Raw genomic sequence first — 8,504 nt, 5'->3', positions numbered from 1 at the left:
CAACCAGTTTGACTGGTCTTAAAGGACCAATGAAAGCATTACGGGTAAGAAGCATAACCTCAGTTTTATCGGGATGAATTGTTAAACGTTCCTGTTACACCACTTAGCTATATCAGTTAAATAAGTTTGGATCTTAAGGCTGACATCATCAATGGAATTGCCTATACAATATAGAGTTGTGTCATCAGCAAACATTTCCATCTTTCCACAACTAGGCACTTCAGGCAGATCATCGACGTAAATACTAAAAAGCCTGGGGCCAAGTACTGTCCCTGGGGTACACCAAACTTGACGGTCACTTCATTAGATCTTTGCCCCTTAACCTCAACAAACTGTTTTCTCTCAGATAAGTAATTTTCAATCAGATTGTTTTGGTTCCCTGATAATCTAAAGGCTTGGAGTTTGAGGGCCATCGTGTTATGACAAATGTAATCAAATGCCTTTTTAAAGTCTATAAACAGTACCCCCACAGTTTTGTTTTTATCCAGTTCGTGTCTCCAAACTTCAGTCAGGTGCAGCATTAAGAGTTCTGTTGACCTGCCAGTTTTAAAAATCCACTGGCTTTTGTTGGACTTGTTAAAATGGCAGTCAATGGAATCTCCTGTTATGCCCTCGTACACTTTGCTAGGAATAAACAATAGAGAAATAGGCCTAAAGTCACCTCTTTAAGAGCTATGTAACTTTTTGGTTACAGCTTTCCCTTTACTCAGCTTCCATCGAGGAGGGTAAATTGGGAATTTTAAACTTACTTCCATCACATAAGACAGGCCAACTGCTACAGCATCTCCTTCAAGTTTGAGTCCCCTTGAGGTAATGTTGTAAGGGCCACATTCTTTTCCAGGCTTAACTCTTTTATCGATAACCCTTTTAATCTTGTGAACGTTAAGTTGTACTGGCTCAATAGTAGGTGTAATTTGGTAAATGTGCTGATGTTCATTACCACTGGTATCTGTTAGAATATCATTTGCAAGCCTCTCACCAACTTTAGAGAAGAAGTCATTGAAACTGTCAGCCTTGTGTTTAAAATTTATTGTAATAATTCCATCCTCATTTTTAATTGCACTCACATTGCCTTTTGATTTGCCATGCATTTCACCGGCGTACCAACCTCCAAAAGTCACCTGAGCTCTTTGCACTTTAAAATTTAACTTTCCAATATTCAGCTTCAGCTTCTCTCGTGATCTTAGTTATAAGATTACGTTTTTTGCTATACCGTTTCCATGCATCTGTATCACTTGAGTTCCTTTGAACTTTTCTTAACAAGACATATCTCCTATTCATCTCCTTGATGATATTGCTATTCATCCACTTCAGTCCATTGGTGCGAACCTTTACTTTACAGGATTTTAAACGCTCATTCATTATGTATTTATACAAATACTCACAGGCCCAAGCAACATAACCCACATCATCAAAAGTTCCACAAATACTCCAGGGTGATGTATCGAGGTCCTGTCTGAGATGGTCAGAGTTAAGGCTCTTAAAAGAAGTCACTTATTTAATCACAGGACTTGACTTTTGCCTTCGCAAATTCACCAAAGCATATTCAAGATGGAGATCAGAAATCCCTGGGTCATGACCGCTTGCAAGTTTCACCTTGGATTTGTTGGATGTAAAGATCAGGTCTATGGTTGTGTTTGAAGATTCCGTAATCCCACTCGGTTCTTCAATCACATTCTCTAAACCAAAATGTTTAGCCACTTTTAACAAGCGCTTCCCCATACTTGTTTTGATATTGGAGTCAAAGTCATCCATGATCATAATGTTGAATATTTTCAACCAAAGATCGTCCAAGATTGCTTGGAGCTTGTAGAAGAACTTACCGTGGGTTGGAGGACTGTAGAAGGTTCTTGTAGAAGGCACTTTAGCGACACGCGATCGGAAAAGGATGCTGCTATAACCTAAAGATTTAGGAGAAAAGAAAACAGATCTGCAAACACATTACGTTATACTAACTAATGCTATTAAAGCTAAACCCCAACGTTGTTTTTAATCTGTGCCACGAAAGAAATAATAATAATGATAGCATGAAATAGAGCTTCACGACTTCTTTTAGTTGTTAAACTATAAAATGAAACGTACTGTGTTAATGATAAACGAAGGAAAGAAAGATGAACGAAAACTGAAAGAAAGCTGAATCACTCAAATATACCTAAACTGTGGAAAAAAGAAAAAAAAAGGCGAAGTGTTAGTGACCACCCAAAAATCCAGTTTCGATGCCGGGCTATTTCTCGTTCGCATTCTTTTCGCTTTTTTTTTTTTTTAAAAAAAGATGGAATGTCTACGAAAGGCAGACTATAATTTTTTCTTTAACTGATAAGAACTCTCATTGATCTTGTTATTTTCTTGTTTTTTTCTTTCTTGTCTTTTTCGTATGGCGCGAACCACATAATCTCTGGAATTTTAGGAAATTTGCAGTTCGACCAGAATATGGTGTTTCATTCTTTTTCTCTTTCTTACTCTCCTTCTTTCTTTCTCCCTTTTTTCTTTATTTCTTTCCTCGAAAACTTCCCCAGTTCACAAATTAAACTCGACAATTTTTCCAGAACATGACCGCTCTCGCTCACCCCAGGCTCCCTCCCAAATCGAGGCACGATTGCAAAATCGAGGCTCGATTGGAAAATCGAGGCTCGATTGGAAAATCGAGGCACGATTGCAAAATCGAGGCTCGATTGCAAAATCGAGGCACGATTGAAAAATCGAGGCTCGATTGGAAAAACGAGGCTCGTATGTCGAAGCTTGGCAAAACGAGGAATCGTGGTCGTTTTTGATCAGGTGCTTTTGGGCTCGTTTCCCGGAAACCGTGAATGATCCCAATCTTTCGAATGACTTCCGAGGTCGAGTAAAATCGAGTACGATTTCAATGGAACTCAATTTCAATCGAGCTCAGTATTGGCCGATTGAATTCCGTGGTCGAGTAGAATCGATTACGAATTGAATCGAACTCAATTTCAATCGAGCTCAATATTCCGAATGTCTTCCGAGGTCGAGTAGAATCGAGTACGATTTCAATCGAACTCAGTTTCAATCGAGCTCAATATTGGCCTAATGACTTTCGAGGTCGAGTAGAATCGAGTACGAATTCAATCGAACTCAATTTCAATCGAGATAGGTTTAATACGAGCTCGAATAAAAGTGAGCTCGAACCATTCGAAGTAACCGTGCTCGGTCTTGATCGAGGTCCACAACGAAGAATGAGCTCGGTTGTAAAGTCGCTGTCATCGAGCTCGGTATTTGGCGAGTACGAGTGAAATGGAGGTCAATTTGTGAAATCGTGTACAGGTTGTTGTGCGAGCTCGAGAAAGTGAAATCGATCTCGGTTGCCCAGAAAACTAAAATGATCCCCTCGTTGTACTCGATTTCGTGTGCCGTGCCCAGATGGCAGCATTGATCCCGTTTTTGATTAGGTGCTTTTGGGCTCGTTTCCCGGAAACCGTGAATGATCCTTGTTTTGGTACAAAACCTGTGGCGGTCGCACGACTTGGCCTCGTATCCTGGTTAAATTCTTACCAATATTATAATATTAAACCTCGACGAGATTTTTCATGTCGAAATGTCGAAAAGCATCATGTTTTCGATTTCGAAACCATTCGAAATGAAGTCATAGAGGCAGTCGGATTTTGGACGTGCGGCTTTCCACCGGCTAACTTAACCACGCAGAGTCTTTGCAGGATTACAAGTGCCACACTTGACCCTTGCAAGCATTGGTATCTACTTTTGAAAGAGGTATGTGACGTTCCTTTGCGTAAATATTTCATATGCGATGTATTTAAGATATTTCCCGACGAAATCCAAAATGTGGCGACGCGGGAACTTCAGCCGGCCAAATCATCGTTCGGAGTAGTGGGAATAGCCAGAATTCCGACCTCGTTCACGTTGTGTTCACGTTCGGTCTAATAGCTGGTCTATCTTCTTCGTAATAAAATAATACCCGACGAACTTATTAAATCTGCGGGAGTTATGACTATCGTAAATCTGGTGAACTCCGCCACACTAGACTTTGAGCCCGAAGGCGCGAAAAATTTATCATTTGGCGCCAAACTCAGTCACGACTCCGAAGAGCTCGCTTCCTAATTTACCGAAAAATCAGCGAGAGTAAATTTCCTTGGAGTGGAACTGAAGAAGCTTCGAACACAGATTTCTCATCTCGAATCAGCATGGAGTCAATTTTACAGACCCCTTTTTTCCACCTCAATGTTCGTACCTTGTCGTGGTGAGGTGGCTTGAGTGCCCCAATGACCAATTGCAATACAATGCCTTTAAAGAATTCAGCTTCAGTTGGTGGGCTGTATATTCTGCAAGATAGAGGCCAGACTAACACGGACTTTGTCATTGTAGTTATTGTTATGATTATTATAACTATCATTATTATTAATGATTTTGTTATTGTTATCATTATCTTTATGATTGTGATTGAATCATTTTCAAAATGAAATAGGCTGCTCAATGAGGATGGCATGCTGAGGCAAGTAGATTTTCATTTATTTACCCCCCTCCCCCAAGTAGAAATTCAAGTGTTTCTGATAGTTTTTCTCTTCAATAGATTGTTAGAATGCAGAAGATTTTCTAAGACACATTGTACAGAGGGCTTGTCTTAAGTAGTTGTTTTCTGATTCAAAACCACCTGCCTAGTTCTGTTTCTCTTGGGTAGTTAGTCCATGGACTGTTGTTATCTGATGGCAGAACTAACAGGTGGATCTGTTTCTCTTGGGTAGTCAGTCCATTATGGGCTGTTGTTATCTGATGGCAGAACCACCAATCTGTTCTGTTTCTCTTGGGTAGTCAGTCTATGGACTGTTGTTATTTGATGGCAGAACCAGTCCCTATTTTTTTCAGCTCTATGCTGTCAGTCTTTTATGGACAGTTATTTTTATCTGATGGCAGTTTTAGCTTGCTCTTTTTGTTTTGAAAAATGTGTTGCTTATGCTGTTTGTCACGTATCATCTGTTATTAGTCAGAGGCACTTTGGTCAATCAATGCTATCATTGTCTTCATTATTATTATTGTTAATTCAGCTGCTACTCTTCTCTCTTTCGCACAGGGCCCACTACAGATAGCACTAGCTTAATGAAGTCCCAAAACCTTTCACAATGAGCCAACTCAAGAATTGCAGTCCTGAACAGTTTTTGGGGTTTTCCTGGCTTTTCTTGAGATTATTTTGTCTCAGTTTCAATTACTTGGATACTCATTCAGCTAGACTAACAATAACACCATTTTGTTCATACATAAACATTGAAATAATCATAATAGTAATATAAATGATAATAATAATGATTTGTTATTGTTACTGTTATCATTATCATTATCTTTATGATTGTGATCATCATTTTCAAATTGAAATAGGCTGCTCATTGAGGATGGCATGCTGAGGCAAGTAGATTTTCATTTAATTTCTCCCCCCTCCCCCCAAATGAAAATTCAAGTGTTTTTGATAGTTTGTCTCTTCAATAGATTGTTAGAATGCAGAAGATTTTCTAAGACACATCGTACAGAGGGCTTGTCTTAAGTAGTTGTTTTCTGATTCAAAACCACCTGCCTGGTTCTGTTTCTCTTGGGTAGTAAGTCCATGGACTGTTGTTATCTGATGGCAGAACTAACAGGTGGATCTGTTTCTCTTGGGTAGTCAGTCCATTATGGGCTGTTGTTATCTGATGGCAGAACCACCAATCTGTTCTGTTTCTCTTGGGTGGTCAGTCTATGGACTGTTGTTATCTGACGGCAGAACCAGTCCCTATTTTTTTTTTCAGCTCTATGCTGTCAGTCTTTTATGGACAGTTATTTTTATCTGATGGCAGTTTTAGCTTGCTCTTTTTGTTTTGAAAAGTGTGTTGCTTATGCTGTTTGTCACGTATCATCTGGTATTAGTCATAGGGTGACTTTGGTCAATCAATGCTATCATTGTCCTTAGTATTATTATTATTAATTCAGCTGCTACTCATCTCTCTTTGACACAGGGCCCACCACAGACAGCACTAGCTTAGTGAAGTCCCAAAACCTTTCACAATGAGCCAACTCAAGAATTGCAGTCCTGAACAGTTTTTGGGGTTTTTCTGTCTTTTCTTAATTTGTTTTTGCCCCAGTTTCAATCGCTTGGATACTCATTCAGCTAGACTAACAATAACACCATTTTGTTCATAGATAAACGTTGAAATAATCATAATAGTAATATAAATGATAATAATAATGATTAGATTAATGGAAATAATCATAGGAATTATAACCATCAGGATAATGAACATTATTTCTCTAACTATTGTAAATATTTTTATCATTGTTATTATTATTATTATCATTATTATTGTCATCATTGTTATTATTATTATTATCATTATTATCATTATTATTGTTATCAATGTTATTATTATTTCCATCATGAGTTATTAGAGATGCTTGGGAAAAAATGATCTATAGTTCCCTCCAACTCATTATTCTTTCAGTTAAGTGAATTAAGACTTGTGAACAGTTACTGCTTTATTCTGTCATTCCTGATGACCATAGAAATGGTGAAAGTCCACAGATATTATCCCTCTAAGTGTTTCTCCAGGTGTTTTTTTTCCTCTGAATTTGGTTACAACAGAATGAAGGGCATCAGAGTATAGTGCGCCCAGCTAGACATGAATTGCATTAATAGTACAGGGTCATTTTGCTGTATTCAGGGTTTAATCTTAGCCTTCTACAGACAAGTTTGTTCCTCTAAATGCAAAACACATTTTATCGTTTTTTAAAACAAACTTACAAAAACTGACAAGAAACAGCTACTAAATTTATGGAAACATGACGAACAAGTCAACTAGACTGTGTACTACACATCATTGAAATCAAAGTATCACTTTAGGAACATAAAATCGCAAGGTCAGTTTCCCATTTTTAGTGCCTGAGAAAAGATCAGGCTACCAGATTACTTCAAACTCTCTGGTTGCTCGTCCCTCTCAATTTCCAACAACCATTTTAGTTTACTGGGTGAGAATCGTGCTTGATTTCTTGCCCCATGCTCTTTCCTTGGCCGCCTGTAAAGCTTGTTGAGAGTTTAACAGCTACTACTTGCAGCTACCTCCATATTCCCCCGATAGCTTTTCTTCAACTCTAATGATACAGAACTTTGATGACTCAGACCAGAAATAACATCATTCACTCTACCATCCCTGTAATAAAAATCTTTGGATTTTTCTCTCCATACAGGGGGCCGCAAATGCATTTTTTCCCTCGCACGTTTATAAAAGCATTCGGCATGCCTGCCAACAAAGCTTGGATGTATGTTTCAGGAACTTAGTATCTTTCAACTCGACACCATTTGCCTGAAACCAAAATAATAATTACGAAAGTTAAGAGATTATTTACTTCTGGAGTGAAATGTACTAAGTGATTTGCCCTTTCAAACATAAACTGAGTTATCAGGTTTTGTCAATCACAAAATTACACGCCGGGTTATTAGTATTCCTTGGGGACCTTCCTATATTATCATAAATATCTAAGACAAGCAGGTCTTTTAGCTAGGTAATCTATGTTAAAAATCGCGCTGTACAGCACTTAGAATTATTTTCCTCACTCATTATTTTTTTCACACTGCAACTTCGCGTACTACGCAATTATTACTACGCAGTCATATCTGGTGTCCAATTGGGAGAAGAGCTTGTTATTATTTTTGTTTTAGAGGTGAATTGCGATTTCTTGTATGTCCCCTATTTCGTCGAAGAAAAGCTCGAACAAATACTGAAAGTAATGAGTAAGTCACTATGAACAACTAGTGCAAAGTGACAGCACTATCGAGCCAAACTGAGAACTGTTCTTTAATGATTTTTAACATGTACCACCAATTCTTACTATTTTTAATTTCTGCGTTTTAATAGACTTTGACATGTTCTTGAGAAGATATTAAATCGGTTAGCGCTGTTGTTCCCTTCTAAATTATTTTGGTGGAAGCGCCTCATAAGACACTGGTTTAACTAAAATCATGTTGGGCGACGTTGCATTTTGACTGCACAACCCGCAATTAAATTTAATTTTAACAGCTATTCGAGTGTGTGAAGAACGGAAAAGAGCAAAATTACATACCATCGGCCTTTCGATTCACGGACGAATTAAAACTTTTTGCAATTCCACTTATCCATTGCTTGTAACCGATAGACCTTGTCCTTACTCTTGCGGGAGGCCGTACGATCTGTTGTCCATTGTAGAACTTGGCAAACTTAGCGCACTCTGCCTCGAGCGCAACAATGTGATCTTTCGATTCTCTATCTCACTAGCGCAGTTGTTGTGTTGAACATGGACGAATAATACATCGCAGCGTGTCTTGTAGATAGCTAGAGATGCCATGTTTAGGATAAGCGCTGAATATGGACGAGCTTTAAAGCCGCCACTGAAAAAGCACAATCGACCGTTTTTCATTGTAAGGATCAGGTCTTTCACACAGCTGTCAGAATTAAAGAGAGGAAGAACGTCGATCTCGCTCACCTAAGTAGCGAAGTACACCACGAGCGGCGACGATGAGCAAACACCTGGAACAT

At 38.6% G+C, this 8,504-nt stretch overlaps 1 long non-coding RNA gene across 1 annotated transcript; it reads left to right on the top strand.

Annotated features, from left to right (window-relative positions):
* Nucleotides 1–2,801: 2,801 nt before the first annotated feature.
* Nucleotides 2,802–4,994, top strand: LOC148724362 (uncharacterized). Its single transcript, XR_015990345.1, has 2 exons — nucleotides 2,802–3,726; nucleotides 4,439–4,994. It is a non-coding gene; the product is annotated as an uncharacterized LOC148724362 (long non-coding RNA).
* Nucleotides 4,995–8,504: the final 3,510 nt, after the last annotated feature.

This window comes from Stylophora pistillata, chromosome 8, assembly GCF_964205215.1.
Source record: "Stylophora pistillata chromosome 8, jaStyPist1.2, whole genome shotgun sequence".
Lineage (NCBI taxonomy): Eukaryota > Metazoa > Cnidaria > Anthozoa > Scleractinia > Pocilloporidae > Stylophora > Stylophora pistillata.
This window is presented reverse-complemented; position numbering and strand designations above follow the sequence as displayed.